This window comes from Parasteatoda tepidariorum, chromosome 9, assembly GCF_982258835.1.
Source record: "Parasteatoda tepidariorum strain Cologne lab strain chromosome 9, Ptep-v5.0, whole genome shotgun sequence".
Taxonomy (NCBI): domain Eukaryota; kingdom Metazoa; phylum Arthropoda; class Arachnida; order Araneae; family Theridiidae; genus Parasteatoda; species Parasteatoda tepidariorum.
In genome coordinates, this window is record NC_141763.1 from 6162483 (window position 1) to 6179360 (window position 16878).

At 29.1% G+C, this 16878-nt stretch overlaps 1 long non-coding RNA gene across 13 annotated transcripts in view; it reads left to right on the forward strand.

Moving 5' to 3' along the window:
* Window positions 1-5947, forward strand: part of LOC147803282 (uncharacterized) — a 44072-nt gene extending 38125 nt beyond the window's left edge. For 12 of the 13 annotated variants that reach the window (XR_015429006.1, XR_015428997.1, XR_015428998.1 and 9 more), the window contains one exon: window positions 2146-5028. This is a non-coding gene — a long non-coding RNA (uncharacterized LOC147803282). Of the gene's footprint in view, window positions 1-2145; window positions 5029-5817 lie in introns of those variants that run through there. The other variant, XR_015428999.1, reaches the window with a different exon arrangement.
* The last annotated feature ends 10931 nt before the right edge of the window (window positions 5948-16878 follow it).

The following is a 16878-nucleotide window of genomic DNA, read 5'->3' on the forward strand; positions in this document are numbered from 1 at the left end:
AATGAAAACCTAAAATTTTTTCAAAAATACTTTTAAGTATTTTTTCTTGAGTTCCAAATAAGAAAGATGATTTGCATCTAACAAGAAAGTTAAATATTTGGTTACTACTTATAATTTGTTTTGTTGCAACCTTATTTTTTTTTTTTTTAGATTTTTATGCTATTATTTTTATTTCTTAAGAATAAGTAGATTGTACCGTAAAAATTTAGAATCTTCTCATTTAAAAGATTCTTAGATTTTAATAATCATTTTATTCAGCTAACATTTAACATTCCAACTTAATATACTGTTTTTTATTTTTATTCAATTTTTGTTTGCTGGACAGGTTTTGCTGGAAATAATTTTGCGTAAAATTCATCATAAAAGTAAATATAACACATTTGCTGTTTACTAATAATTTCAAAATTGTTAATAATAAACTTTTCAATATGTTTTTCATAAAATGTTCCAATATTTTTTACCTGATAAAGTGATACTGCAAGATTTTTTTATAAAAAAAGAATACCCCTTTCAGTTTTAAACTGAATAAAATATCAAATCATAATAATAATAGAGGATAATATTAACAATGATAGAGGGGGATAAAGAAATATTACTAGTAAAAATCTATGCATGATGTAAAAATAATTTGTCACTATTTTTTAATTAAGGAACCTTATCACTTTTCTGGCCATAGGAATGTGTTTAAACTTTTGAAAAATCATTTTTGACTCTTTTATTTATATGTTTCACCTAGAACTAATAGGAAACATATTGGTTTGAAAATTATACATTTTCTCAAACATAATTGTATTTTTATCCCATAGAAATTTTCATAATAATATTTATTGCAATGAATTTAAAACAATATGTTAAGTTAAGCGTAATGAAAAAATAGTGGAATGATTTAATGTACTTAGATATTAGTATGGCCTGTTTTTACTTGAAATACGACTTAGTTTAACATGGCTTTAAGAAAACTATTCTCATGTGTAACTCTAGTTCAACTTTTTAGTATTTATTCTTTTAATATTTACTCTTATAAATTAAACATTTTATTAATAGAAAAGGAATAATTTTTTTGGTGTAACTGAGTATTTAGCAAAATTGGCTCACAACTAAAGATCTAGTAGCAAAATATAAGAACTTGTAATAATTTTTTCAATGTTTTTGCCAAATTTCTTTATTTAGTCTTTTTTTTTTAATATAAAATTGCAAATCTTAATTTCTGCACTTAGTTTTACAATTCAATTTCAATAAAATGATTAAAAGTGGAATACAGATTAGTTTCATAGATGATGTTAACCTTTGACAACCTGAAAATTTAAAAAAAAAAAAACGATCCAGGTTTGCAAAAATTGCCTTGTACTTCTTTGGCGTGCCCTGTTAATCAATGTAATTATATCAGTGCTTACATTATAATAAAGCTATATTTTATTATTCATTTCCATTTATTGATTTTTTTTAAGAAAGGTAAATAATTGGTTCTGTCACTGGTGATACATGTATTTTCAATGATAGACAATCATTCTATTTTTAAAGTCCTTAATTTTTACAAAAAAGTCCTTAAAAGTGCTTAATTTTATCTTTGCAAAAGAGTGGGAGTCCTGTCTTCCATTAGTGTTTGCACTAATTGTGATTCCATTTTGCAGTCTTTGTATTTCTGCTTTTTCATTCATTTTTTAAAACTGCAGCAACGCAAGTTTCAACTTTTTCGTCTGCTTATAAATAAACATCAACACTTGATATTTGAGGCATTTTCCCCAAACAGTAACAAATCCTAATTTTGCACCAGCGGTTGATTGTTTCTATTCTTAAAACCAAATAACTTTATTTATTTTTTTAAAACAATGTTGGTGAAATTTTTGAATGACATTCTTCTGCCTGTTTCAAAAAAGATTTAAATAGGCATTATTCACATTATCAGAATAGCATTTACGATGAGACCATCAAAACAAGACAATACGCATCAGGAAGATACTGAAACAATGATAGGAGGTCTGACTGTATTATTTTAAAAACACTTTGGCTTGAAACCAAATTTATTTTTTTATTGTCCATGTGCCTGATTGAAGTTTTAAACATGACTACTTATAAAAGATCCGACTTTTATAAATAGAAATATTAAGTTGATGATGAATGATTTAGAATTAATTCTTCTTTCAGTTGCCTGAGACTTGTAAGAACTTAACTTGCCTTGTCAAAGAACTGCAAAATAAATTGCAAATAAAAGATGAATGAATCAAGGAACTGAACGAAAAACATTGCCTTCTGCAGAGTAATTTCTGCAATGACAATTGAATTTTCATATATATATTGTATATAAGTTGATTTGACATTTTTTGTGTATATTTGGTTTTAATTTTTTTTTATCCAAGTGATATTTACTCTATTAGCATTTTTATTCTCTTGAGTTTTATTTTTTTAGAAAGAGAAATCTGAGTATTGTATTTTTGTTTTTCTTTCGAATTCTCATTTTTATGAAGAAGCTCTGTTCTTGTATCTTTTTTAGAATCCTCAAGCGTATAAAAATGCTTTTGAGCCTTTTTGTAGTAAACTTTTCTTCTGCTTTAAAAAGATTGAAAATTATTTATGTTATTAATTAATAAGCAACTTCGTAAATTGCCAGCTATGAGCCTGTAGTCTATTGTTACAGAAAGCATTTGAATCTAAAATACTGAATTTCTTACTCAGGAATTTCAAATCTATTTTTAATTAGCTTAATATTTTAAACTGATGTTTTCACAGATTAGTAACATTAAAGTTAATGTATTAAGGTTAATCAATTACAAAATAAGTAATTAATGTTTATTTTATTAATCAAAGCTCATTATCTAAACATTTATAATATGAAAAAACACAAACTTCATATTTTAAAAACCTGAAAGGCCTAGATAAATGCTTAAAACTAATCAAAATATCATCACTGCCAATAAATTGTTTTAAAATGTAATTTTAAATTAGTTTTGTAGCAAAATAATAATTTTGCATTTCTAACAAATATTAGAGCACAAAGATAGGAAATAAATATATGAATAACTGTATAGTTACATAGAGATATTTTATAATTATGTATTTAATGTTACTGACTTTTTTTTGTGAAGAAAACATGCCTGCAGCAAAACAAAACGTGTAGTGCACTCAAAAGTAAATAATAAAAGTAACAATTTGCTCAGAATCTTTGTTTCTTAGCTTGTTTAATAATAGAAAAGTGTATGTTTATTATAATAAAAATATTTAAACAATATAAAAATATTAATTCTGAAAGGTCAACAATCCACAAGATAATCTGAATCCAACAAAAGAGAAAGTTTAAGAAATTAAACGCATAGTTAATGCAAAAGGGGGGAAATATGTCACTTATTGTTTATTTAACTAGTCATTGGCTGATAAAAGTTTACTTATTTTTAACCACCTAACTAATTTGCTTATATTTTGACTTAGTTTTGTCTATGATATTTGTACAATCTATTTTCTCATATTTTAATGAATTTCTCTAAATTTAGTTGTAGCATTATTTTCCTTGACCACCATGTTTTATATATATATAAAAAAGATATATATGTGATATAATTATATATATTTATTAATGTTTTATACATTTGTAACTGTTTTATGCAGCATTTTTCATCCTCTGTGCATTTCCTTTTGGTTTTAATTATATTACATTATATTATTCGTTACATGTTATTAATTATGAAAATTATGTTATTTCCTTCTTTTTTTTATGAGAATGGACCAAACTATTTATCTTTCCCCCTTTACTATGTGTTCAAATACTTTTCAAAACAAAACCATGCTGTTTCGTTTTTTGTAATAATTTTTTTAACTATCTGCTCTTATCTGCATTATTTTCATAACTTGGCATGTAAATTCCATTCCTCTTTAAAATATTTGTTTTCTTGGCTTGATCCTAAATATCATGCTTTTTGATGTATTGTATATAAAAAAGTATCTATGCTTTTTATTTAATTAAACTGTAAAATTAAATTTCATGTTTTAAATGCATAATTGTTAAAAAAAAAATTCCCCTCATGTTAACATTATTTGTAAACATTAAAATGTCAACATTTGCAAATTTAAAGAGAAATAAATTGGAACAAAACAATTTTTTATTTTGTTGCAAAAATATTATTATATAAGTATGTATATATTTTTTTTGTTTGTGAAGAAGAACATTGAAAGTAAAACTATGAAAGTTTTATTTTAAATATATATATATATAATTTTTATCATAATAAGAGAGCTATCTAAAGCGTAATACTGATTTAAAAAAATGTAAGGTTGAAAAATTATCTTAAAAGTTTCTGAGTTATTTCCGTTCGCTTTGTAATTTTTTTAAATTTAATTTTCAGAATTGATAATAGGTTTTTTTACTCTTTTATTCGATTGCATTGTTTTCTGATTTAATGTATAGGGATTTAAAACTTCCTGCATGTCTTTTGCTTCTTTTGAGTGCATGCTGAAGTGCCTGTAAAAGTGGTTCAAATAAATGTGCATTTTTCTGAATGAAATTTTTTTTAATTTCTCAAAGGAAAATTGAGAAGTTTGGTATTGCTTTTACTTTTTTGTGTGGCTGACTGATTCTCTGATTCTTTTTCAAAATGTGTATAAAGTTTTAGAAAATATAATCTGTAATATCATTTAAACTATATTTATGCTTGCACTGTAATTTCATTCAAACTGTGATGAGTTAGATACAAATCTTGTCTATAAGATTAAAGACTGAATTTAGAATTACATCAGTATTAAAAAAATCTGTGCCCACTCTTGATTTGTAATTATACATCTACTAAATGCACCTAATCATTGAACTCACCTTTTGAAAAAAAAATTTCTAGTTGTATTGCATTGAAATGTGCTACATTTTTTTATTAGTCCCAATAGAACTTGAAACTTCCACAAAATGTCATTGTGTAATTGTTATAAATATTTTATAAAATCTTTGCTTGTGAGGTTGATTCATTAACATTGTTGATAATTTGGAAATGGATAATGCACTGTTCTGATAAAAAAAAATAAAACATTTTTTTTCTACCCTTGCAGAAAGTAGCATTTCAATGACTTTTTATTGGTTGATAAAAAGCTGCTATGTTAATTCTATGGAAGCACTATTTACTTTCACATGTGTAATCCTTTAGAATTTCATACCTCACATTAAGAACCAGATTTTGATGAGATTAGAACTCTTCAATCTCTTTTTTTTTAAATATTTCTGTCAATATATTTCTCATTCTTTATATTTTTGTTATTTTAGCTCTTGTTTTAATATGTAAGTACATTCTGAGTTTTTTCTAACCTTTTGCTTTCAATTGGAATAAGAAGCTAGCATGCTAAGTGCTATATCTAGATTATATCTACAATTAAATGTAGTTTTAAAAAGAAAAAAAAGTTTTTGATTGAAATTTTTATTGAAAGAAATATTTAAATAAAATAAATAATTATTAGTTAATAAAGAAAGAACTATTTAATAAAAAAATAATCATTAAGTTTTTTTTTATTTATTTACTTTTTTAACAATAAGGGTATTTTGTGTCAACTTTAAAGCATCATTAGGTTTTTTTTTTTTTTCATGTTATCCAAAGTTGAGTTTATGGTTGTGATTTAAAAAGCCTAGAATGGTAACTACACACAAAAGTTATGTGTGCCAACTATCATAAATGTATAAAAGTTAAATACTTGGTGTCTCTTTTAAATATAAATTTAATATATTTGTTTCCCTTTTTCCATATTATTAAAATTAAGTTTTATTTCCGATAATTTTATTTGAATAGTAACCACATAACTACTTATCTTTTGTGATAAATATGTTCATAAAGAATGTTTTTTTTTTTTAAGAAACACCTGTGCTTATAATGTGGAAAATTTGTTCCTGAAATCACTGTTCTGCATCTGAGAACCTTTTATCAGAAACAATGTAAATTATTATTTTATGTTTTTTAGAAATTAAAAAAAGCTATAATTTTAAGGGATTTTAAATTTTTTCTGGGTTTGAGAGAAACTATAAATCTAGAACAATTTACTGCTGAAGATAAATATTAAATACAATAAAGTTTGAAATGTGTGAATTAAAATTCATTTCTTTAAAAAAATATTCTGCTAAAGCAGAAAGAAAAGAAATAAAAATAAGGAATATTTTTGAGTTTCATCAGTTTTATCTATTTTTTTTTTAAAGAAAATAGAACATTAAAATGTGTAAAAGAATCACTGGATAAACTAAAAATCTGGAGTTACAAACATTTTAAATCTAAAATGAAATAAAATAAATTATCATTTAAAGCGATGTTCTAAAAATTAAAACGGAGAGTTGAATTTTTTTTTTCGAATACCAGCGTTGAATAGAAAACTAAAAAGAAGACTGCGGATTTTCGATTTTAATGTAAAATTAGGAACTTTTCTGGTGGTGCAGTTTCTTAAGAATGAGAAACTAATCCAGTAAAACCATTTTGTACCTTGTTAAAAAGAGAAGAAAACCACGAAAGCTTTCTCAGTTGGACCAATGATTTAGGAAATATATAACCTGACAGGTTAAAAATTGAAATTATGAAATTAAAGAGTAAAAAAAGAAAATTAAAAAAAAAACATATGTAGAAAATTCAATTTATACTTACCCCTTACTTATTACATTCATACGTGCCTCAGTTTAGTTACAAGCGTGAATGCACTCAAAATATATTTAAATGTTCTCAAATGAGCTTCTTAAAGTTATGAAACCTATACACGGGTTTTAACAGCTTTATAGGTGTGTTCTTTCGTAAAAATAGTAAGATTTTAAGAACTTGATAAGAATTCTTATTTATGGAATTCAATGAATTATTTAATGTATTTATGAAGCGTTTCACAAAAAAAAATTTGCCTTGTAAAAAATTGCTGTAATTTCTGCAGAAAATTTGCATGCATTTTTTTCACAGTAACGATAAGGACGTTGGACCCATGTTCATGAGAACGGGAGTTCGAATTTAGCCAGCCGAAAACTCCCTGTGTGGTAAATGGTGCACTTTAAATCTATGTAGTCACAAAGTATTCCCATAGCAAATTATACCTACGGGGGTACTGAATTGGAGATTGATTGTTCTCTGGCTCAGGTGACAATTACGATCCGTGGAAGAATGAATGCATGTATGAATGGGTCCATCCTGTAAACGGGTGGGACGTAGGGGTGTGGCAGAGGTCGAATTGTTGGCCCACTGAAAAACAAGAACAATCGCATCCTTTTCCTCAATTGCCAGCGACAGCAGCAATACTTTTTGCTGTAAAATCGATTGTGTTCATGACGTGTTCCAGATAAGTGCCGACTGAAATCATTTGTCGCCATTTTCAGTTGGTTGAAGAACATTCGGTGTGTTTAGCACTTGTCTTTTTTATTAATTAAATTTTATGTTATTTTCTTAAAACGTTTTAGGACGAAATACTCAAAAAGTGAAATTAACCATAAGGGGATCAAACTTTCGACCTCTTCTCTCACCAAACTTAGGGATCCTATTTTCCATATTGCGGCAATCTCCTTTATTTTGGGTGTCAGAGAAAATACGTTATTGTATCTGATACTTCGTAACTTAAAGTATCATCTGCACTAACTAATTAACAGATTACCTCAACCCTTGAAGTTGTTGTCATTGGATCAAAAGTTAATCGAGGTGTTTTTGCTTATTTATATTTTTGCGCACTGTACATTACTTTAGTTCTACTATAATCTTTCACAAGATGTTCAAAAATAACAGTGAAAACACATGAAATGCGAAAAAATTAACATGCAAGTGCACAGCAACTGCATGGATTTCCACATGAAAAAAAGCTTTTTCGTCTTTTCCGCTAAAACGTTTTGTTTAACATACTTCTTTAAAGAAAGAAAGGAGTACGATCTGAGAGAGGTCGTCAACTTTGTTAGTGGAACTATTATATGTTTATCTATTAGAACAGATAGATAAATAATTTATGTAATATGTATTGTTGTTGTTCTTGTCGTCGGGTATAAAGACAGATGCGGTGCCATCTATGGTCAAGAATTAGACTTCTGCCACACCCGTTTATAGGGCGGACCCATTCATACAGCTATTCATTTATCCCCAGATCGTAATTTTGGCCTGAACCGGAGAATCTCCATTTCAGTACCCCCAAAGGTACCCATTTTTAAGAGAACATGGAGGTCTTTGTGATCCGACAGATTCAACGTGCACCAGTCACCATTCTTGCGGGGGGAGTATGTAGATATAATTTTTTTATTATTATTATTCCTTTTTGTAATTTAAGCGTTTGTTGTTGCTGTCGGCCATTAAGGCAGAGGGAGTGCGTTTTGTTATTTTTTTCCAGTGGTGCCATCTACGGCTAAAAATTCGACTTCTTCTACACCCGTTTATAAGGCGCACTCATTCATACATTCACAGATCGTAATTTTGACCTGAACCAGAAAACGATCAATCTCCAAACCCCCAGAGGTATTGATTTGTTATGGGAACATGGAGGACTTTATGACCTGACAGATTTAACGTGCACCAGTCACTACTACATGGAGAGTCTTATGTAATATGTATCTACTATTACTATGGACAGCTACCTAATCGATGCTGAATTGACAGTTAGGTCCGACTGGGAGAGTCTTCTAACGTTTGAACTTTAAATTTGGTGAAAATTATCGAAATTCTCCTAACACTGTTTTGAGGGATGGGATAACCTGGTTGGTAGAGCACTAGGACCATGTCCAAGAGGTTGTGGGTTCGATACCCGCAGACTCCCCGTGTTCTAAATGGTGACTGATGCACATTAAATCTGTCGAGGCACAAAGTCCTCTATGTTCCCATAACAAATCAATACTTCTAGGGATACTAATCGAGGAGTTTCCTTGTCTTCTGGATTGGGTTCAAAATGACAAGGCTTCGGAGTTGAACATTAGTAGTCGTAAACCCAAAATTGGGTCGGCTGTTCAACGACGGTTATATAACACTGTTTTGAGCCTTGATGGCTCAGTGGTTAAGGTAATAGGCTGTCATTGAGAAGAGCTGGATTTCGATTCCCAGAGGCGCTTTGAAGCCCACTTAGCTTCAGATTGATGGGTATCAGTTGGTGTGTGAAGTAAAGGTGGCCAGTGCGCAGTACTTCTCACATTCCCACGATCATGCCGTTGGTCACGTAATTGTGCCGTCTTATCCCCCATGATCCATTACGGGCTGTTGCGGGAGCTCTTTACTTGTTAACCACTGTTCAATTCTTTATACAATACTGCGACCACCGATCTTGAAAATTTAGTAAACAACATTGCGTTAAATTCAAAAAAAAACACTGAAGAACTATTAATATTTGAACTATCGGTAGTTTAAAACAATGCAAATGAGGAAATAGTTATATTTTCCTCACAAGGATATGAAAAAAAATCCAATTCGAATGTGGTTAAATTTCAAAAGTAATTGATAAATGACAAAATATTTTCCTGAAATTGTTTAAAAAGGCTTTGAACAAGGAAAGATTCATCTTGCAATGTAAAACGTGAAAATTTTAATAAAAAAATTTTTTATGTTATAAGACAAAAATGTTTAAATTAATGCTAAATAACTAAAACTACTTTTAATTCATTGAAAATATATTCTGATTCGATGCAAGGAAAATGCGATGCAAAAAATAAAATTCTCAGTAAGCTGTTCAAATTAACAAAATTGTTGTAACCGTATTTTTCAAATTGTGGTTGTTCCTTATGTTTTGAGTCAAAAATCCGAATGCGTCGTAAAAAAGACACGTTTCTCTAGAATACTAGTTCCCAAAAAGTGTTTTGTGGAAGCTCTTAGGGGTTCCGAGAGTAGGGGATAGAGAGTTCGCCTTCCAATGAGGCGAACAGGATTTGAATCCCAGTCGATACGAGCTCCGCATCCGGCTTGCACCGTCCACAGTAATGACGTGAAACATCCTCAGTGGTAGATGGATCATGGGTTAGAGTCCCCTTGCCGTTACGCTAGCCATGGGAGGTTCTCGTAGTTTTCCTCACCATGTGACGCAAATGCGGGTTAGCTCCATCAAAAAAATTCCTCCAGGAAGGCAAAATTTCTTCCAATGCTCTATCCAGGAGTTCCCTTGTCATCTGGATTGGGTTCAAAATGACAAGGCTACGGAGTTGAACATTAGCAGTCGTAAACCCATTAAATTGGGTCGGTTGTTCAACGACGGTTATAAAATAAAATAAAAAATTCAATCAAATTGAGCCGTGATTTGTCAGGGGATAGAGGCGAGCACTCCTTTCAATGAGGTGAGCCGGGTTCGAATTCCAGCGATTGCGGGTAGATACGAATTCCGCATCCGACTTGCACCGACCAGTGCTGAAATATACTCAGTGGTAGACAGATCATGGGTTAGAGTCCCCTTGCCGTCTGGCTAGCCGTGGGAGTAAAATGAGGGTTAGTCCTCCGTGAAGGCAAATTTCTCCCAATTTCTTGATACTGGAAATCTCGTATTTTCTGGATTAGGTTCAAACTTGCAAGGCTACGGAGTTGGCGACGGCGGTTATAAAATAAAATTCTATAAGTAAAAATTTTTGAAAGCTACAATTATATTTATACCTAATCACTATTTATTTAATATTTTAATTATTTCTTCTAAGTTATTCAAGCAAATTGTCACTGAAAAAGTTCGCTGTTTTTAAAATAGTTTTTGTAGTTTTGTTTTTCCCCTTCATTTTTCATTGGCAACTTAATGTTAATTCAAATGAGCTGTATTTCTTTTCATTTGCGTCTGGCAAGTCTTGAAATTGAGCGCCTATTTTTAAGCTCGTGAAATATCTCGAATGTTATTTCTAATCAGTATAGTTTTAAAACAAATGAAGTTTTTAATTAAGTGATATCATACCACTTTAGCTTCCTGCGATTTTTTTAAATAAATGCACTAGTAGTGTCCAACAAACTTTTAATACTAAAAAAGTAAACAAATTTAATTGTAAAGAAAAGTGTTTCTCTTATAGCCATTTTCAATGTTTGTATAATTTGTTTTTTTTTTCTTCCTGAAATTCGGTTTATTTTATTCATTTTCAGTTCATGCATAAACTAAATACAAATTTAGAACAAGTCCAGAAGAATTCGTCCATCTGACACAACACCTAATTTTAATATTATTAATGTTAAAGCAATTACAAAAATCAATTCTTCATTTCAAAATTAATGGTAGTCTCTCTTTGTTTATTAAATAGATGTTCTGCCACATCAATGATTTCGAGTTCTGTATACGGAAAAAATTGGGAAACGCTGCTCTAGAGAAAATATGTTTTATATGTATGAGGCTCTAGGGAAAATGTGATTTTATATACTTTATGGCAGTGTTCCCCAACCCCCGGTCAGTGGGTCAAATGGTACCAGGCCGCCCATTTCATTGATACTAAATTTAAATTCATAGGATTATACCCCAAATTAAAAAATATCTGTGTTCCATTAAAACTTTATCGATTTAAATAAAAGGGGTGGCATAAATTTTTTAATGTTTGTAGTGTATCATTGTCTCCGATTACCCCCAGATGGAACCGTCTCATTGTAAAGAAGCAAGCTCAGGGTTCTCATTGATTTAACGTTCTAGTAAGTTAAAACCATTTATATTTATTTTTTGTTGTAACTGTATTTTATTTTGAAGGTGTGTTTAAATACAATTAAATTAAAATTAATAAATCAAAATAATCTAAAATATAAGCAATCAACGCCACCCCCAGCGGGCCGCGATAAAATTATCAAACGCTGACAGCTCCGTGGTGATAAAAAGGTTGGGGAACACTGCTTTATGGCATCTGCAGCGTTTAATAGAAATATTTATAATTCACTGAAACTATTAATTAGACAAAAAAAGTTTTTGGTTATTCTATTTTTTGCTTTTAAAAAAAAAATGATTTGGAATTTTTATTGGGCTCCATATACCTTTCAAAAAACCGCAGTTTCCGTGATGAAAGGCCGAGTAAAAAGTATTTTCCTATATTTATAGATTCTTAGCAATTTTCACGAGTTATGAAATTAGACGAGAAAACGCGCTTTCTCTTGAATAAACATACCACTTCTTTCGAAGCATTTGGATTCCTGACCCTCAAATATTGGGAGTAAGAAATAGGGTCCGAATATATTGGTCTGCAGGGCAGTATAAAAGTTGGAATCTTTTAGAACGAAATGTATCGAATAATTGTTCTGAAGCTAAAATTTGATATTTCTGAAAATATTTGCCCAAATTTTTAAGTAATAAAAATAATAAACATTTGATAAAAAGTCCTTTTTGATAAAGGTTTTTCGTGAATGTGAAAGTTTACGCTACGTTCGAAAAGTCGAATTTCCCTTTTTCCACTGTGACAAAAATCCCTCCCATCTGCCTTGAGTATCCTAGCCTATGATGGTTATATATAAAGAAATATATATATATTTTTTTGAGAAAAGAAATACATATATTTTTTTTTAATTGAAAGCGTTGATAGTTAAAATTTTAAAACTCTATTATTTTTCTTAACAATCAATTCTTTGTGCTTGCAGTTAAATCATGAATTTCCGTCAAAGACCCGCTTTCAAGAAAATATTCAACCTATTTCTTTGTTCTGAGGGGATCTGGCAAACAGATCTTCGTTTAACCCAAATTATGACGAGAAACTTCAGAATTTTTTATTATAATTCTTAACGATTGGTTTCGTATAAATTTTCTATTTCAACATTTGCTTGCTTTTTATCACAATATTAATTTATTCCATTGTTTTCGCCCCATTGCATGCATTAATCATTACAAGGAGAATAAAAGTAATTGTTCGGTTTATACTAGTCTGCTATAACCTCAACTTCCTGGAGTGCCAACTAGGGGAGGGGGGGCAGAGGGAACAGTCGCACTCTCCGAAATTTTAGTGAGGGGGCGAAGAACATTCACAGCTAAAATTAAGTCAAGTAAAATTGGTAATTTTAGAAAGTAAAAACTGCTTTTTTTTCTTCCATTTTGAATTTATTTTCAAAAAAAAAAAATTATTATTTCTCTTGAAACTTAATTGTAGGGTCAATAGTAAGTTTCGCCCCATCTAAAATTAGAAATAGAGAAAAAAACACTTTTTTTTCAACTTTAAAGCGATTTTTTAAGTACGAAACTTCATTTTTCTCTGAAATTAATTTAAGGAAGCGAATAATGTGCATCGCCTCTTCTGAAATTTAAACATTTATGAAAATAATGTCAAGTTAAATTGATAATTAAAAAAAAAAGTCAACTTTGAAGTTATTTTTAAAATTGAAAACTTTGTTTTACTTCGATTTTTAATTGAGAGGACGAATAATTTACTTTTTTCGTTCTGAACTTTAGACATTCGTGAAAGAAAGTAAAATTAAATTGGTAATTTTAGAACAAAAAAAAAAAAAAAGAAAGAAAGGAAATGCAATTTAGAAGCTATTTTTCGAAAAGAATACTTTTTCTTCTGAAATTTAGATATTGAAACAAATGTCAAGTTTAATTTCAAATTTAATAGAGAAGAAAAAAAGTTTCCTCTTAGTGATGAAACTTTACTTTTCTCTGAAATTAAAGCATTCTTGAAAATAGAGTTAAGTTAAAAAAATGTTTAGTAAAAAAATGAGAAAAATTTAATTTTTTGAATTAAAATATTATTCCTCATTTATATTGCTCTATAAAATATTCTTCTATTTTTTACTTCAATTCAAGAGCATTTTAATTAATTCATTTTATGCCTTTTTGTATTACGTGATGTGATAAAAAAATAAATAAAAAAAAACCATCAAGTTTTCCCAATCTTTATATTATTTTTCAAAGTAAGATTTTGGTATTTTTCGGCTTTGAATAAATTTGCTTAAAAGAATTTAATTTTATGCAAATATGTTACTAAGTTGACTCATAAATAGCATTGTGTCTGAAACACTGTTGTTTAATTTAAAATTACCATCAACTCATCAGTCAAAAAAGGTTGTGTATCCTTACTAAATGAATTACAATAAAAATATCTTTTATAAGATTTTTTTAATTCAGTGCAAGCTCTTTTCTCTATGCGATAAATTTCACTTTAAAGCGTATACACATTGTATATTTACATATTTTAGATATTGTTAGTTTAAATTTAGTTTTTATAATAAGGAAGTCATGATAAAATTAGATAAAGTTTATGTTAAATAAAATTATAAAGCCGTTTCGGAGTTTTACTTCATAGATTGACAGGTGGCACCGCTACAGTTCATAGAATAGGCTGTTTAAAAGAAAAAAAACTTACCTGAATTATTGTATATTTATTAATCGTGAATTCACGAGCAAATTTTTACAAAACAAAATTGTTTTCACATTTGTTATTATTCTGGCTAGAAAAAACATAGCCAATAAACCTTCAATTAATAAAAAAACAAAAACATTTTATGCGTTCAAGATGTACAAGTTATTTTGAATTTATTGCATGTTTAATTACTAATATGATTAACCATTTTAAAAAATAATTTACTAGTTTCTTTTACATGTTATGAAGTCTGTCATGATCAAATGTTTTTAATTTTCGCTCTGAAAAAGCGAATTAGCGAACGTTTTTCTCCTCTTTTAAGTAAATAATTTTTTACTTTGTTTATTTAATACCAATGCTTGTCATCAATATTGAAGTTTTTAGCACTATAATTAATTTTATTTTAATAATCAGAATCAACTTAAATACTTAATTGTGGCAAGTGAAAAAAAAAGTTAACTGGAAATTTTCATTAAAATTTTGATTGCGCTATCTATTGATTCATGGAGTAATTACATAGAATGGTTGATACCGAAGACTCAATTCAAACATTAAAATTCTAGTCTAGTAAATAACACAAAAAAGAAGGAAAAAAATTACCTTCCTTCCCTGGAAGTTATGGATTTTTTTTTATATATATATATGTTAAGGTGAATGACCGAAATCGGTGGTTGTTGACTTTCACCGGTGAATGTTGACTATCACGTAGTCGCTTTGGTGAATGTCCGAAATATTTATTACACTCGATTTGATATGAAATTATTCGTGGATATATATTTTAACCATACAATGATGTTTTTTTAAGGTTAAGTGCCACTGCCAACCCTACACTGATGTTTTTTTAAGGTCAAGTACCATTGCCCTGTATATATTTGCCCGATACTCCAAACACTGGTGTTTCTTCTAATCTATCGTCAGTAAGTATTAAAATATAGAATAAATATATCAAATAAATAAACTAATATCAACGAATAAATTAATATAAAATTGGATATAACAAATATTTCGGACATTCACCAAAGGGACTATGTGATTGTTGACATTCACCGGTGAGAGTCGACATTCTCCAGATTTCGTTCATTCACCGTAACATATATATAGCAGTATTTAAAACCAATCCAGAGAAGATTTTGTGCTTGCATTATTACACTTTATATTGCTATGCATACAATTGTAATACCTTTTTCTCGTTTAAGCGAATGAGAACAGACACGAATCAAAAGGGCTAACAATTTGAATATAAAACTTATTATTCTTGAATTGCACTTCTCATGAAGAAAATGATCTATCGATTCGAATTTTATCTCACATAAATTTGCGAGTCGTTACCATATCGTATTTAAAAAGCGTAGTAAACCAACAAAAAACCTTCGAAAACACAATCGAAAAGCAACTCACATTAGCTATGAAATGATATCATAGAACTTTAAAAGTGATTATATTAATTTTGAAGTATTGCGCTATTATTTTGTGGCATTAAAAATATTGAGATAAGTGATCAAAAAGTATATTAAGATTATAAGCTTCTAAAACTTCGGTGCACTACATAATATCAGTCTTCTTTTTATTTTCAAAAAAAATAAAAATATCTCTAAGTTTTTATTACGTTCTGTGGCTATCGCGGACAGTATACGATAGGGGTAAACATCTTGCTGCCGCTGGCGAGTCGCCTGTTTTGCATCCGTATCATATAATATATTATTTCTGGATCACTGACCCCTTTTCCTAGAATTATTTTTAAATGTTTTTGTAATTACCTACCCTAATCGATATTATCGGTTAACAGCTCATATCAAACAAATTAAAAGTGAACTTTATAAAACTGTATGGGTAAATTAAATTAAAAATTTTCAGTGTTAACACCGAAAAAGTTTTACTTAATTTATCCATTATTAGAATTTGTAGTAATGCTAAGACAACACGTTACAACAGTTTATGTTCAGCACAGCATTTTGTATTTGTGCTGGTAAAGGTCAATATAAAAATTATATTGAGTAGATAAATGACTTTCTCTAAATTTAAAATGTATCTGCGAGGACTAGACTTGATTTTAAAACTTATGTTTTGGAGGTAAATGATGGCACCAACACGAAATATTTTTTTAATTACATCCACCAGTATATGAATATACCTGCATTCAGTATAATACTGAAATAAAATGTTCGAACCTATTATACATAGAGGATCAAGTTCATAATGAAGCAAATCAAATTCAAGCGATCCTAAATAGAGCATTCGTTTTGTACTAATTGAACAACGTCAGTATAACGACTTCCAGTAGATCCTAGATCATTGTGAAATCCCCAGAAAGGAGGTTGAAGAACTGGGAGATCTTTCTTTCACTCTGTACAACATTTGAAAAAAGAAACCATCTAGATTCTAAGCGTTGTCATTTTTTGTGAACTGATGATGAAACTTCTTTGAGTGTCACATTCCATTATAATTGAAGTATATAAGGATAGAGTTCTAATTAGCTCAAGGAAGGGGGGATAGTAATAGTTAGTAGTTATTACTCAATTTATTTTAAACTAGATTTCCCCCTTAAATTATGTTACTTCATCGAATGACTCTACAGCTGTAAGCAACGCATCACAAAAGCAGTCCCGCAGGTCTGAGTTCCCTTGTTGTAGACACTGTAACAAAAAGTACATTATTATTACCTCTTTATAACACATTTCTTTTTATAATTATAGAATGATAACAAAGGCCTTCGT